The 16,025-nt window shown below is 44.7% G+C and overlaps 1 protein-coding gene across 27 annotated transcripts in view; it reads right to left on the minus strand.

Annotated features, from left to right (window-relative positions):
- Positions 1-16,025, minus strand: part of ABLIM1 (actin binding LIM protein 1) — a 300,499-nt gene that overhangs the window by 122,693 nt on the left and 161,781 nt on the right. The gene's annotated exons all lie outside the window — the stretch shown is intronic.

Consider the following 16,025-nt stretch of genomic DNA (forward strand, 5'->3'; position numbering starts at 1 on the left):
TCCGGACGACCTAGTGCTGAGCACAGTGAGGTTCTGCCAGAATATGGTGCCTACTCTCCCACCCCTCCGGTAGCAATCTTTCCTGCTCCGAGCCATTAGAGATTTTCAAGGTGACACAGAAGCCACAAAGAAGCTTTCCGCTGTGGAATCATCAGCCTTTGTTTACATCAACACTCCACAGCTACGACCTCTTTCTTTGCAATTTATAATCAAGTAACCCAAGATGATGGCCTGAGTCCATCATGCCTGAAAATGACCACCCCTATAAATATGACTCTGATCACATTACCTGGAAAACAGCTCGTTCACCACCTGCTGCCTCCTCTAACCTGCCAGTGCCCCCACTGTTCACACACCTGCTTCTTCCTTAACAAACGGGTCCCCCGGGTGGGAGGAGCTCAGGGATGGACTGACTGCACTCTGACCGCCCATTCCTTCAGTGGCAACAAACACAATCCTGGGATTCACAGAACGCCCCAGAGAGGTTTCTTCAATATTGCTCTACGTACATATCTTTTTTTCCCCCAAGATGACAGAGCATTTTATGGTAAGAGTCCTCATCTTCACTCCTTTTGATTCTTCTTCAGGAATCTTCAACCGTGGTATCTAAGGTATTACTAGGAACACAGTGAATTAACTTGAATCCGGCATCAAACTTGGCAAGCTCCCCGCGATGTCACTCCTCCGTGGCATCAGCAGTTTTGAGGACTCTCTTGCTCTTGCAAACATGGGTATTTCTTAAAGCCATGAGAAGTGACAAAATAATGATTTTGACTACTGGTAACTCTCTTTATTTTCCCCTCCAATCACCTTGGGTAAGTTTAAAAATTCACAGGGGCACCTGGGTGGCTCAGTTGGTTAAGCGTCCGACTTCGGCTCAGGTCATGATCTCGCCGTCTGTGAGTTCGAGCCCCGCGTTGGGCTCTGTGCTGACAGCTCAGAGCCTGGAGCCTGCTTCTGATTCTGTGTCTTCTTCTCTCTCTGCCCCTCCCCAATTTGTGCTCTGTCTCTGTGTCTCTCAAAAAATAAATAAATGTAAAAAAAAATTTTTTTTAATAAAATAAAATAAAAATTCACAGATCCTTTATAAAAAGAAAGATCCGGTGGCAACAGGGTGATCTTTATGCCAATCCAGATTGTGAGATAGCTTCAGAGCTACTTGTAAATGTTGTAGAAATTCACTGTATTTGGTGCAGCCTTTCTACGTCACATGGCCTTGTGAAACTGACGCGGACCCTCCTTTAAAGGTCCTAGTCGATATAATCCTAATGTAGTCTTAAAAAATGACTTTGTAACTTCTGTTGAGAGTTGGCCAAATTACAATTGAACTCTGAATCCCTTTGAGATTTGATATGGCCTAGTTCTTAAATTCAAAGCAGTGGCCCAAACTGGCTTATCAAATCGTGTCATTGGTTTTGGTGGTTTATACACAAGGAAACCAGCATTTGAAGAAAGGCTCACAGGCAGGGGTCATCAAAGGTCTTTACTCGCTATTCCTCCTCTGACACAGCTTCTCAGTCCCCTTAGCCAGGCCCTTAGACGCAGGTAACTGCCATGAATGCTACTTCCTTCCTCTAGAAGAAGGCCACCCTGGGAACAGATCTCATCTACTCTCATAGGCTTCAACAACGACTTTGTGCAAAGGACCAATGTCTCTATCTCTGATGTCTTCCCTAAGCCTGTAGACACTTATTTTTCGCTGCCCAGTGGGCATGGACAGCATGCCTATCTCAAGCCTGGCATTTTAAAAGCATACTCTATGGGGCGCCTGGGTGGCTCAGTCAGCTAAGCATCCAACTTTGGCTCAGGTTATGATACCACGGTTCGTGAGTTCAAGCCCTGTGTCGGGCTCTGTGCTGACAGCCCAGAGCCTGGAACCTGTTTCAGATTCTGTGTCTCCCTCTCTCTCTGCCCCTCGCCTGCTCATTATCTACCTCAAAAATAAATAAACATTAAAAAAAATAAAATAAAGTCCATCCTCTTGCTTCTATGTCATCTCTCTATAACCTTCTGTTCTTCTTCTAGCCCTTCTTTCAATAACATGCCAGCACTGTTCATTCTCCACTCTTAATACCAAAATGTTCAACTACCCCCCCCGAAATCCGATTTGTTTTCCCAACAAAATGTTCCTTTGAACCATTCCCTCCTCTGCCTTCTTGCTGTCACTACTGAGATTCTGGCCTTCACCAATTATAAATAATTTTATAATACAGTGTGCTAGCAAACACAACACAACACAACAGGAAACAACCAGTAAGAAAATAGTTGGTTCCACGTTAGTCAGGTTCCGCTACGCGTGGAGCCTGCTTCTCTTTCTCTTTCTCTCTGCTCCTCTCCCCTGCTCACGCTCTCTCTAAAATAACAATTAAAAAATTAAGTTAAAAAAGGAAAGAAAATAACACTTTGACAGAGGGATTCCTCTCTTTAGCCAAAAATATCCAGGGCTCGCTTCCACAGCATAAATACTAACCAAAAATATCCAAAGCTTTAAGAACCCTTCGGTGTGTTTCACACTAACAGCTTAGCAAATACTTCTAACTGATGGCACAAAGCAAAACTTTCCCACCGACATGATCACAAAGTCTCCATTAGGAAGGTCAAACTTCAGTAGGATATATTTAGATCTTTAGCGTTGGGTGCTCGATTTGTCTTTGTTCTAGTTGACAGTTAACAGCGGCCCAGGGAAATGCACAGATTCGTTTCATTAAAAAGGAGGAGCCGCCAGTGAAAGAGATTAACTGTTTTCTCAATGATCAATTACTTAAAACACGCCCCAGTCGAGGCCCCACTAACCCTGCCGGCTTTGCCATCGCATGGCATGGCCACCATCGGCCATGCACCTTGTCGATCGTCCGCTCTTGAATTCACTGTCTGCAACCCCATGAACTGGGTAAGAATATGTATGTCCAAGAAATTTCATATAAAAGCCGTGAAATTAGTAACGGGCATGTTTTAAGCTCTTAAATCTTAAAAAAAAAAAAAAAAAAAAAAAAACGAGAGCTGCCTGGTTTGTAAACATCCCATGGAATAGGAGGGGAACAGGGGCGCCTGGGTGGGGCAGTCGGTTGAGCGTCCGACTTCAGCCAGGTCACGATCTCGCGGTCCGGGAGTTCGAGCCCCGCGTCAGGCTCTGGGCTGATGGCTCAGAGCCTGGAGCCAGTTTCCGATTCTGTGTCTCCCTCTCTCTCTGCCCCTCCCCCGTTCATGCTCTGTCTCTCTCTGTCCCAAAAATAAATAAACGTTGAAAAAAAAAAAATTAAAAGGAATAGGAGGGGAACAAAGTACGGAGGTGCCAGAAAAGGGGAAAAACAGAACAGTAGTTTAGAGGCATGAACGGGGCTGTGGTACCAACGACTACTTCAACTTTCTAAAAACAGCAGTTAACATTTTATGTTACAACAGACTCATTGCGGTCACATTCCAACTGCCTGCCAAGCAGCTCACGTTGCCAAGAACTTAGAATAGGTAATACTTAAAACTCTACCCAAAGGTGGGCTTGGGGGTAAAATGCAAATGTTTTCTTCTTTTATATCAGCAGACGGAGCATCTCTGCTGGGCTACTGCTCACATGGGGGCTTTAATCAAGTCATACCAGCAAGAGAGGGAGGGTTGTTAAGCAAACGGGACCAGTGTCTTCAATGTGGTGACACAAGAATTTTACTTGGGGGCCAGGAGCCATGGGGGTGGGGTCCTTTCTTCTCTTTTTTTTAGGGTAGGCATGGGGTTTTGGTCTGGCACTCTGCCAGCGGTCTGCCCATCACAGGCTGTGAGGGGCCCCTCTGAACTTGCCAGCATGGCTGCTGGGCCATGGCCGTGGCCGTTCATTTCTGGTGATCAAGACCACGTGCTCCAGAAGTGCTGCTTTACCAGTAGCACTCAAAACCCTGTCCTCAAAACCCCTCAAAACCCTGTCCTATCCTGTGTGGGCCAGCACCGCTCCTGACTCCTCCTAGGGCGCCATGCACTAGAGCTGGGGGTGGGATGGAGGCGGGGTGTAGACCTCCCCAGCTCTTCATGGTGGATTAGTGGTGTGAATACCAAATACTTCCCGTTCTCTGCCTCTATCCTCTACTCCAACTACATGTTAAAAGAATCTTTTTCATCCAAGATGTTATTCTATTCATTTCCATTTCCTCAAATCCTTTCTTCATTGAAAATATAAAAGTAGACTTCAACATAGAGTCTTCCCAAACCACAAAAATTCCATTACAGTGTGGGGTCGCATTGAGTCTGCTTTTGCTCCGAAACGGAGAGCTATGTGTTTGAAAATACCATACCCTGAAGCTCAGAAGTACTATCTGCTGTAACCCAGAGCTCAAAATAGCAGAACAGAGACTCAAACAATAATGTGAGGGGGCAGATTCTCACCAGAAATAACTATTTGCTAATGCACCATCGTGGAAGCAAATACCAAGCCTCAAAAAACATAATTAAATAGTTTTTTTACGTTAATTTCTAAATGATCTTGGATTTTTTTTTTTTTTTTTGAGAGAGAGAGAGAGAGAGAGAGCAAGCAGAGAGAGAATGCAAGCAGGGGAGGAGCAGAGGGAGAAAGGGAGAGGGAGACAGTCCTGGGCTCCATCCAGGGCAGAGCCCGATGTGGGGCTTGATCCTACAACCCTGGGATCATGACCTGAGCAGAAATCAAGAGTTGGACACTCAACCAACCGAGCCACCCAGGCACCCCTGCATCATATCTGAGAAAGAAGATAGTCACAGGTCGATCCAGATAGCCGAATGAGTCCCCAAAGCAAGACACTTGAGGGCTTGTATTGAATTCAGAGTCTGAACTTATAATAATAAGCCAAGAGCTTTAGATGGAAAGAAATGACTTTGGAACCTCTTTATTAATAAAATTTTTGACCATACGTTTTTTTAAACGTTTATTTATTGTTGAGAGACAGAGAGAGACAGAGCATGAGCAGGGGCAGAGAGGGAGGGAGACACAGAATCCGAAGCAGGCTCCAGGCTCTGAGCGGTCAGCACAGAGTCCAACGCGGGGCTCGAACTCACGAACCGCGAGATCATGCCCTGAGCCGAAGTCGGACGCTTAACCGACTCAGCCACCCAGGCGCCCCAGTTCACTATCCCTACTTCTGAAAGCACCTAACTGGCATCATGACAGTGGTGCCGAGACAGCAACCCCGCCCTCCCCAACTTCTCAAGTGTTTTAAGACTCTGAACGTTCTTAGCAACTAATATTAACTGCAACCCAACAATCAAGAGACCTTCCAATGCACATGTGCTCTATACAGGACCAGACCCTGCCCCACTTTGCATTTAGCAGTACCAGGAAGGACCCGATGACACACAGTAAGACGGTGACTGGCTAAGCACTCCACCATCTCAGGCGCACGAGAAGGAACTGGAATGGGTTCACAGGGTGGCCAGAGGAACAATTGAAGGGCGGGGAGAGAACGCTTAAGAAAAAAACAAAGCAGATGAAACTGGAATTAGTCTAAAGAAAAAGAGGTCAGGGCAATAATGGTCTTTACGTGTACAGTGAGTTACTTTAAGCCAATGAATAATCAGCTCTTTTCCAGCTAAGGAGGACAACACGGGGGGAAAGTTTGTTTTATATGTACCAAGAGATGGAGGTTAGATAAACTCACGGCTCTCGCCACAGAGGTGATTACAGCTATAGTAACAGCTGAAGGAGGCTGTACTGACTCTACGGCTGGGAAATTTTTATGATGGAATGAATGGCCTCTCTATCCAGGATGGCAAACGCCCTTATTCTTTCGGATATGGACAATGTGATAGTATCACTTTCTCGGCCCTTTTTGCTAGGTCCAATCACGGGGATTACACCGGAACGGAAAGAGAACCGAATTCATAATTTCACCACTTCCTAAAGTTCCACTTTGGAAATGAGATATAAACCTAAAGAGTTAGTTCTTACAGCATATAAATTAGCTGATACAATTTTCCTTGTGACAAACGAAATACAGAAAATCCCGAATCTGTACATTCAACTCCCCACCTTACAACTTTCATCCATCTTACTCCATAAAGATCCTTGCATTATATAAACGCACATATTCAACGTGGAATGATCCTGACCTGGTAAACATCTCCAAATCCTAAGATGGCAAATATGGAAGGTGCTATTAGAGATGGGATGTTTATCCCAAGACCCTTTACAAAACCCAGGCTTTAAAGAGTAATTCCTAAAAAAATTTATTGCAATTCGTTGACATTAGTAAGAGTTGTAGCCTGAATTTTCTAACAGTTCTACATAAACTTTTTAAAAATAGTTTGATGTTGGGGAGCCTGGGTGGCTCAGTCGGTTAAATGTCTGACTCTCGACTTCGGCTCAAGTCATGATCTCAAGGTTCATGAGATCGAGCCCTGAGTCGGGCTCTGCACTGACAGCATGCAGCCTGCTGGGGGATTCTCTCTCTCCGCTCCCCTCTCTCTTTCTTTCTCTCCCTCTCTCTCAATATATAAATAAATAAACAAAAATAAGTTTGATGTTTACAGGCTCTCTTGGTGAACTGAACATTATAGGGGCCAAAGGGTTTTTAAAAGCCATCAGAAGGCCGCATTTTCCATATCCTCTAACACAGAGCCGAGACTCATATTGCTATGCGGTAACGGTCTCTATTAAAACATAATCCGATATGACAATTTCTGCAATGCTACCTTGAGGGAAGGGTTTACATGATCAGAGTTTAAAAATTTTCCACAGACACCCAATGTTCAGAAGTCTTTTTAAAGCTATGTGGCTATAAATAACATTAACAGTAATTCCATTTTTGAAAAGGAATAGCTACTATAATTAATGTTTAAAAATGCCATCTTTCAAATGGCAATGGGAACATCGTGGTCCCGTTTGCTTTTGTAGGCAGGTGTTCACCTGAACGAAGGCCAGTGTCACCTCTCGCTGCACCCTCTGTCTTCACCATCCGCTGCCTTGAATAATGCAGCCCCTACCCCTGAACCAAACTAGCACGTGCCCCACTTCCAGTCCTGGGAAGGTTATTAAGTTTTCTGGAGGGTCCGTGCTTTATTAGATGCTGTTTCCTCCCTGGCAACATCCAGACCGCTGAGCTCTGGGTGGCCTCTGCAGCCCCCGACTCAGTACGCCTGGACCCTGGACCACTCGCTTGCACCTGTCTGTGGCCAGTGACGGTCCCACTAGTAGGCACAGAGCTTGCCACGAGATCACAGGTTCTTTAGCGGTAGGTACCGTGTCATATATACCTCTCAACCCTCTACAGAATGGCACGCCAAATGGGTATGTGATAGATGCTCTATAAACATTTCACATGGTAAAGATCTGAAGGCCTCAAGCGTCAACATTCCTGGGTTGATTTACACAAAGATCAAGGGACTTTTAGTAAGAAAAGAATGCTATTCTTTGGAATAATGAAGTCCATTTAGTTGACTTTTATTACTCGGAGGAATTAAGTGGTGGCTGGATTTTTAGCCATTATCTGTTGGCTCAAACTGCTCTTTTTCGAGAGGTGGGGGTGGGGGTGGGGTCGTTCCTGACCACCTGCCCCCTCCCCCCACCACCAACACACCAAGATCGTCCTGCCGCAGGCTCGCGGTCTTTGTTCATGCAGCTTTTTATTTTCCCTTTGTTGGACTGATCACAGTTGGTAAGTCACATTTGTATGATTATTTGAATGTCTGATTAACGTCCTGTCTTCGTCCATTCAGGTTGCTATTGCAAAATACTGTAGACTGGGTGCTTTATGAACAACAGTTTTGCAGGCTGGGAAGTCCAAGGAAGCAGACAGACAAACAGGTGAGGCCTGAGCATGAGGCGCTCTAAGGGTTCAGTGTCAGGAGATGAAAAGAACCACCATATAACTGGCTCAGGGCTTGCTTTAAAAATGCCTGAGGAGGGGGACCTAGCAGGGCCCAGTCAGTTGAGCATCCGACTCTGGATTTCAGCTCAGGTCACGATCTCATGGTTTGTGAGTTGGAGCCCTGAGTCAGGCTCTATGCTGTCAGTATAGAGCCTGCTTGGGATTCTCTCTCTCCCTCTCTCTCTCTCTTTCTCTGCCCCTCCCCTGTTCATTCTCTCTCTCTCTCTCTAATGTTTAACAGACATTAAAAAAATGTCTACGCAAAGTCTCAGTTTTCCTCCCTCCTCTATAAGCACTCCCATAACCTCTGTTGTACAAATCATTTTCTTAGAAATAATCTACTTTTTCAATCAAGCTGGGTCAACTTCAGCCTACCCTGTCTCAAGAAATAAGTTTTCGGGGCGCCTGGGTGGCACAGTCGGTTAAGTGTCCGACTTCAGCCAGGTCACGATCTCGCGGTCCGTGAGTTCGAGCCCCGCGTCAGGCTCTGGGCTGATGGCTCAGAGCCTGGAGCCTGTTTCTGATTCTGTGTCTCCCTCTCTCTCTGCCCCTCCCCCGTTCATGCTCTGTCTCTCTCTGTCCCAAAAATAAACGTCGAAAAAAAAAATTTAAAAAAAAAAAAAAAAAGAAATAAGTTTTCAAGGGGCGCCAGGGTGTCTCCGTCGGTTAGGCATCCGACTTCGGCCCAGGTCATGATCTTGCGGTTCGCGAGTTCGAGCCCTGCGTCGGGCTCTGCGCTGACAGCTCAGAGCCTGGAGCCTGCCTCAGATTCTGTGTCTCCCCCTCTCCCTCTGCCCCTCCCCCGCTCACTCTCGGTTTCATTCTCTCTTTCAAAAATAAATAAAAACATTTAAAAAATTAAAAAAAAAAAGTAAGTTTTCAAGGACATGAACTGAGAGTTGTCAAGAACCGTAAAGAACATGAGATTTGCCTTAGAGGCTAACAAATGAGCCTGCCCTAGTTTTATGGGTGCCGGCAGAAGACATCGACCCCTGGGTCAGAAGTGAAAGTCTTCAGTACTTACAGCAGTCAGTGTAAGCTCCGTGTCCCTTACTGGTTTTCCAAGCCCGGTAAGTTCCCAGAAGCAAGAGAAGTAGATGCGTGTGCGACGAGTGTGTGTCACAGCTGAAGAATTGTGAGCTTTAGGAAATCCCAATCTTTTATAATGAGCTACAAGCAAACCTGTCCAACCTTTGCTCCAGGTGCAGATATGATCTCTACGACACGAGGCAGCAAACAAATCTACCCTCTGCTCCAGGCGGAGACCCTATCTCTATCTTCCAAGGCTGTTGGCTGTACAAACAACCTTGAAAAGAAAATTCAGAACAAACGGCTTACTGGCACCCCTGCTCACAAGAGGCCCCTGGATAATTCCGTCCCAGTAAGAGTCAGTTAAGCAGCGTATTTTGGAGAACTTAGGAGCGCTCATTCTGTTCCAGCTTGGAATTCAAAACCTCAACTCTTTAAAAAAATCCACCTTGTATTTACTTCATGGGTAACGCTTTCAGATGGTACAAAATTCAAAAGGATTGTCCTTTATAGACAAAAGATGGCATACAAGTGGTTTCTCGTTTGCTGTGAGAAGGGACCATATTTGTAAAAGAATCGTTTTCCCTGCATGCTGGTTAATTCTGCCTTTTAATCAATTTCTGAATGACTAATATTCTCTAAATAGGTATTAAAAGCCCAACCTCGGCTCTTAGGAGATACAAGAAACTGCTTCCATTGTACTCACTGGGGTTTCATCGGCTTTCTACCTGGGCCTGAAAATAACCCATATCCGGTCTGCCCAGGCAAACCCGGAGGGGAAAGCATAGGGTCTAGAGCAGTGTAAAAAAAAAAAACTCAGCAGCAGCAACACCCACCCCAAAAGCTGCCTGGCTGGAGCCTTCGGCACAGTCTCTTAGCTGCCCTACCTGTCAGCGGACACGCGGCTCTGTCGTCGATGACAGAAAGCTGTGCTCACACCCCTTCTTGTATTGTATTTTATTGCATTATTTATTTAATTTACATCCAAGTTAGTTCGCACACACTGCACTAATGATGTCAGGAGTAGATTCCCGTGATTTATCCCCTATGTGCGCACACCCAGTGCTCATCCCAACAAGTGTCTTCCTTAATGCCCCTCGCCCATTTAGCCCAACCCCCACCCCTGCAACCCCGCCAGCAGCCCTCAGTTTATGCTTTGTATTTAAGAGTCTTTTTATATTATTTTTACTTCCCTTCCCTTAAGTTCATCTGTTTTGTATCTTAAATTCCACATGAGTGAAGTCATACGATATTTGTCTTTCTCTAATTTCCCTTAGCATAATGCACTCTGGTTCCATCCACATTGTTGCAAATGGCAAGATTTCATTCTTTGTTACTGCTGAGTCATACTCCGTTGTGTGTGTGTGTGTGTGTGTGTGTGTGTGTGTGTGTGTGTGTGTATACACCACGTCTTCTTTATCCATTCATCCGTCGATGGACATTTGGGCTCTTTTCCATACTTTGGCTTTTGTCGATAATGCTGCTATAAACATTGGGGTCACACCCCTTCTTTTTGGAAGATGATGTTATTGTCTAATAACCAGGTGAGGACATTTATCACGTTAAGCACTTGATCAGTCTCGTTGACTAGCTATGCCATTGGAAACACTTACGAATACTCATCCAAAGAAATACATGGTCATCGTTCTTCCGTTCACTCACTCAGTCATTCATTCCCCTTATTGAGCATCTACCATGTTGGGCATTGTGCGAGGCTCCGGGTATACGGCAGTGAACAAACAGACCAAAATCTCTGCCCTCTAGGAGCTTACTCTCTAGTAGAGGGTGAAGATAAATGAGTAATATATGTTACATAATGATAAATGTTCAGAGAGAAATGTGATACAGGGAATAGTTAAAATCTCATATAGGACAGTAGAGGAAAGGCACACTGAAAACAAAAGATTTGCCCAATGGCCCCTCTTGATCCCCTGGTCCTCCATCTTTTCTAAATGCTCTAGAACTTTGGGGCAGAAAAAAATGAATTCAGGGCATTACTTTAAACAAATGCTTGAGATAAATAATGAAAATTATAGCAAACAATGTAATGTATCAATATGATGAACTGTATATATAATTATAATTAAATATTGCATATAAAATTCATTACATATATAGTTAACTAAATATTACCTATATAATATTTAAATGGATTTCTTATTCTCTCGTTGAGCATTATTACAACTATGATGAAGACAATGTGATAATTAAAAAAACCTATCATGTCACTGGATCAGTATCAGAATGAGCATTGAGGAAAAAAATCTCTAAGTTGGTGAGATGATCGCTGCTAATTGGAAAAGACGAGACACACAACTACTGAGTACTGAAGACAGAGCACAGCACCGCCCAGAACCCTGCAGCTGTATTTTACTCCCATCGGGTTGTTACGAAGAATAACAGAAGCTTTGGGGATCTCCTTTTCTTTTAATTATAGAAACTATCTGTTAATTGAAACATTTTCCTCATCTCGTTAGCAGGTGGGTATGTTTCCCAAGGTTACAAATGGAAACTGGTTCTACTTCCTTCAGATGCTGGCATTCTTTATTGCCCTTTCTGAGGGCAATGCCACTCGCAATCATCTAGCTTCAGCCACTACCTAGATGCCAAAACGCTGTCAAATCCTTCTTCCAGAGGAGCCTGGCTGGCTTGGTCAGTAGGGCATGTGACTCTGGATCTCAGGGTCATGAGTTTGAACCCCACGTTGTGGGTAGAGTTTACTTTTTTTATATACAAGGAAGAAACTTTTATTTATTTAAGTTGATTTATTTATTTGGGGGAGTGGAGTGGCAGAGAGAGAGAGAGAGAGACAGACAGACAGACAGACAGACAGAATCCCAAGCAGCCTCCACACTGTCAGCACAGAGCCATATGCAGGGCTCGGACTCAAGAACCTGTGACATCCTGACCTGAGCAGAAACCAAGAGTCAGATGCTTAACCACCTGGTCCACCCAGGCACCCTGGGGGTAGAGTTTACTTAATAAAAAGAAATAATTAAAAAAAAAAAACAACCACCTTCTTCTCAACACAAACCATGATCTACCTCTTGAGTGCTAAACCTACTGGACTCCGAATGCACCATGTGTCCTCAACCTCAGTGTAGCCCAGAGAGGCTGAACTCTCTGCCTTGAACTGCCCTGTCCAGTGGTCCTGTACTTCTTTAGTGGGCAGCAGCCATCTGTCCACACAGGCAGTCCAACTGGAACCCTGGGTCCTTCTTCATTCCTCACATACGGTCACCAAATCCTATCAACCTTAACTTTCAGTGTCTCTTAAATCCCCCCCCCATTCTCCTGCTGCTACCCTACACTATTTCCAAATCAACTACTATCCTCTCACCCCCGAGTCTCTCTGCCTCTTATCTATTTCTCCATCTCAGCACTTATTACCCAGTATCATAAATGTTGCTTATTTGTATGTCTCTCCAAATACCCTATGAGATCTTCGAGGACAAACATGGTATGCTGTCTCTTCCTATTTTTAGCACTTAGCATAATATCCCACAAGGAGTATGTGTCCAGTTAACATTTTCTAATCGGATAAATAACTCCTACACCATCAGATCCCAAGATGTCAGACATTTTAGGGAGTCAGATGGGTTCACCAACAAAATTCTGGCTCACCAACCTTGATTCTGTTAGAGTTAACCCTGCGAACTCATGGACTGATCACTGGCTTAAGTCTGTGCTCTGAACTCTAGTTCCTCCAAAGTAACACTTTCCTACCTTCATACACATCTGGCTCTCATGTAAGATGTTTGGTGTCCTCTTTCTCTGTCTCCTTGCAAAACCCAATCCTAGGAAAGAGTTCATTTCTGCTTTTTATTCCCATAGGTATCTGCATTTTAGGACGTTCTTTCTAATTGTGGAAGGCTACTTCTGGTCCCATTCAAGAACTATGAGGCTTTGGCAGCAAGGTATGTGAGTGAAGGAGAGTAGGGCGTGAGGGAGGGGGGAGAACTTGAGGGAGAAACTCTGCCTGGCCTCCAAATCACAGTCAGAACCTGAATGTTCTTCCTCCGCACTTGGCCAGCTCTCGCTCAAAAGCCCAGGCTGGTTTTAGCAACTTCTCTCTCCCCCAAATCCTCTGGCCTGGGATATTAGCTCACTATCCGGACATGGCATTTTTGCTTTAGATGTAATGGGAAGAGAGAAAAAAACTTGTTTTAAGACTTAGCTGCAGTCTGGGCCATGGGGGTTAAGAGGAAGACCACATTCCTTAAGGAGAAGACTTCTGTTTCTTCTGGGAAACCATCCTAATGGATTCATAAGAAGTAGAAACTCTAAGACAATGTGGAGTCAGGAGGGCGAGGGAGAAGGAAATGGGGGTCCCAGGGACGGAGGGCAGAAGGGTCTTTGTAGAGAGAGGAAGACCTACCAAGATAGTGGCAGGTGGAAGTTCTGAGTAAGTATGAGAAATGGCCCCGGTCTGTACTTCCTGTTCACTTTTTATGTAAACCTAAAACTACCCTAAAAATAAAAGTCTAGGGGCGCCTGGGTGGCTCAGTCGGTTAAGCATCTGACTTCAGCTCAGGTCACGATCTCACGGTCCGTGAGTTCGAGCCCCGCGTCAGGCTCTGGGCTGATGGCTCAGAGCCTGGAGCCTGCTTCCGATTCTGTGTCTCCCTCTCTCTCTGACCCTCCCCCGTTCATGCTCTGTCTCTCTCTTTCCCAAAAATAAATAAACGTTAAAAAAAAAATTAAAAAAAATCAAAGTCTATTAATAGATAGATAGATAGATAGATAGACAGACAGACAGACAGACAGATAGGAGGGGCACCCGCTAATGAGAAACTTCTTGTTTTGGACATGGTCTGAGAATATAAGGACAGTCTTGCCTGTTCTGGGCTATAACTTCCTTCCATTATCCCAAACCTTCAGTAAAGTCTGCCGAAAACAGCTGCCTTATGTTAGTGGGATCTTGGGAAATAAAGAGACATGGTGGCCAGTGTGAGGTGAAGAAATGCCCAAGGAGCAGCATTCAAAAAGGGAGACGAAGAATTTGGTATTGGCAAGAAGTGGGAGCAAGAGAGGACCACAAGAATGCAAATCTCAAGGGCTCTCTAGAGCTGGGCTTCCCATACTGGAGCCACTAACTACAAAGGGCTACTGAGCACTTGAAACGTGACCAGTCCAAACTGAGATGTGCGATTAAGCACGTATGAAAAAAAAAAGTCAAATATTTCAATAATTTTTATATTAATTACATGTTGAAATAACATTTTGCGTATGTAGAGATAAATAAAAGACGCTATGAAGGTTCATTGCACCCATCCCTTTATGCCTTTTTAACACAGCTATTCAAAAACTTACAATCCCGTACATGGCTCGCAGAGTATTTCTATTTGGGCAACATCACTCTAGAATCTTGGGGAAAAAGAATGGACTTGCTAGGGTATAAGGAATGAGGTGCATACACCATTTTCTTTGGGTATTAAAGAAAAGGGTAACCCCAGGAATTGGGGACATAGGAAAATAGACATTGACAGATCAAGTGTGAGAAAACAGAAATTTATAGGAATAGAAGACATTTATTTTAGTAAAGTTTTGTTAAACTAAAAATAGTTCCTACAAATAGCAAGTTCTCCTAAAATATGATTCAATTTATATAAACACTCGACTTTTCAGGAACACATTTGTAGTATGAAATAAAGTATATGGGAAAACGTCCCAACATAAGTAACTTACATTCAGCCCTTAGGTTTAAACTAGGAAAGAAAAAAAAGCAAGGAAGCTTCCCATGGGGGATAAACAAACATGTCTTCTAATACCTTAGTGTGCTGAACAGTGACAACCCAGACCTGAGACTAACGCTTGGTACTTTCCGTTAGAAATACAGAGGGCACCTGGATGGCTCAGTTGGTGAAGTGTCCGACTCTTCGTTTTGGCTCATGTCATGATCTCACAGCGCACGAGTCTGAGCCCCACGTTGGGCACTGTGCTGACAGCTTGGTGCCTGCTTGGGATTCTCTCTCACCTTCTCTTTCTGCCCCTCCCCCACACTCTTTCTCTCAAACATAAAAAAAAAAAAAAAGAAATACAGAATACATGCAAAGCCACCATTGTTTGTGGACCATATTTATTTCAAACCAAATCTAAATCTACTCCTTGAGCCATGTCTCAGGCAATTTATGAGCAAAAAATGAAACAGAATATAATGCCTGGCTCTCAGTTAACCAATCTGGATGTAACCAGAAAACACCTCTTCTCTGACATGGTAGGAGGCTCTAATTCAGTACCTCTGGGTTCTCTATTGTACACATTGTTATGTGTATACGGAATCGGCAAACCTCGGACCTAGGATGACTTAAATATCCCATGGTCTAGTCTCTTTATTGTACAGATAAGGACATGGGGCCACGGAGAGACGTAAGTTGCCTGAGATCACAGAGCTGCTCGGGGGCAATGGTGAGACTCAAGCCACGCAGAGTGGCAGCACGGTCAGCACCCTGGGTGAGACCGTGATGTTTCTGGATGGCCAACTTGAGTCATCTGAAAATGATATGTCTGGTACTTACTCCTAGGTGTTTGCGGAAGGACTAAAGAATCCTTCTCTATAGAATGCGCATTGCAGCCCTTTGTCATGCTCGATGGGAGCTAAACTGATGTCCTCCCCTCCCCTTCCATCTTCTCACCCAGCCATTTGTCAGTGCTCTTTCTCCTGAAAAGTTTACCCACCGTGAAACAATCAGCTGTGGACTCCAGATAAGGCCCTGCCCCTCCTGTTTTCATGTATTTCATAGTCACTCGGTAGCCTGGAGTCCACCTACCAAGACGGCCAAGGATGGATGGCTTAAGATGACAATGCTGAGTTCATACCGTGAGAAGACACCAAGAAGGAAATGCTCATCCAGGGAGGAGAGAGGCCAGCGTGTGCAGAGGGCAGGGTGAGCTACAGAGAAGGCTCATGGTCTTGTCCCTCCTCCTGTACCCCTCAACCCAGCCTGAGCTCCCCACCTGCCCTCAGCTCAAACAAACACACAAAGCCACTCTCCTCTTCCTCTCTTTTCCCGCTCAGTCCTGCCCTGGCTCCAGAATAACAGGGCAGCGTATTTCATCCCAAGACGCCAACAGTTAGAAACCCCAAAAGGGAGACTTGTTAATGGAAATCAGTCTCAACTTGCTAGCTTCTTGGAGGCCCTCCAAGTGTTGTTGATTAATTCTCACTTCTCAATA

Source organism: Prionailurus bengalensis, chromosome D2, assembly GCF_016509475.1.
Source record: "Prionailurus bengalensis isolate Pbe53 chromosome D2, Fcat_Pben_1.1_paternal_pri, whole genome shotgun sequence".
NCBI classification, from domain to species: domain Eukaryota; kingdom Metazoa; phylum Chordata; class Mammalia; order Carnivora; family Felidae; genus Prionailurus; species Prionailurus bengalensis.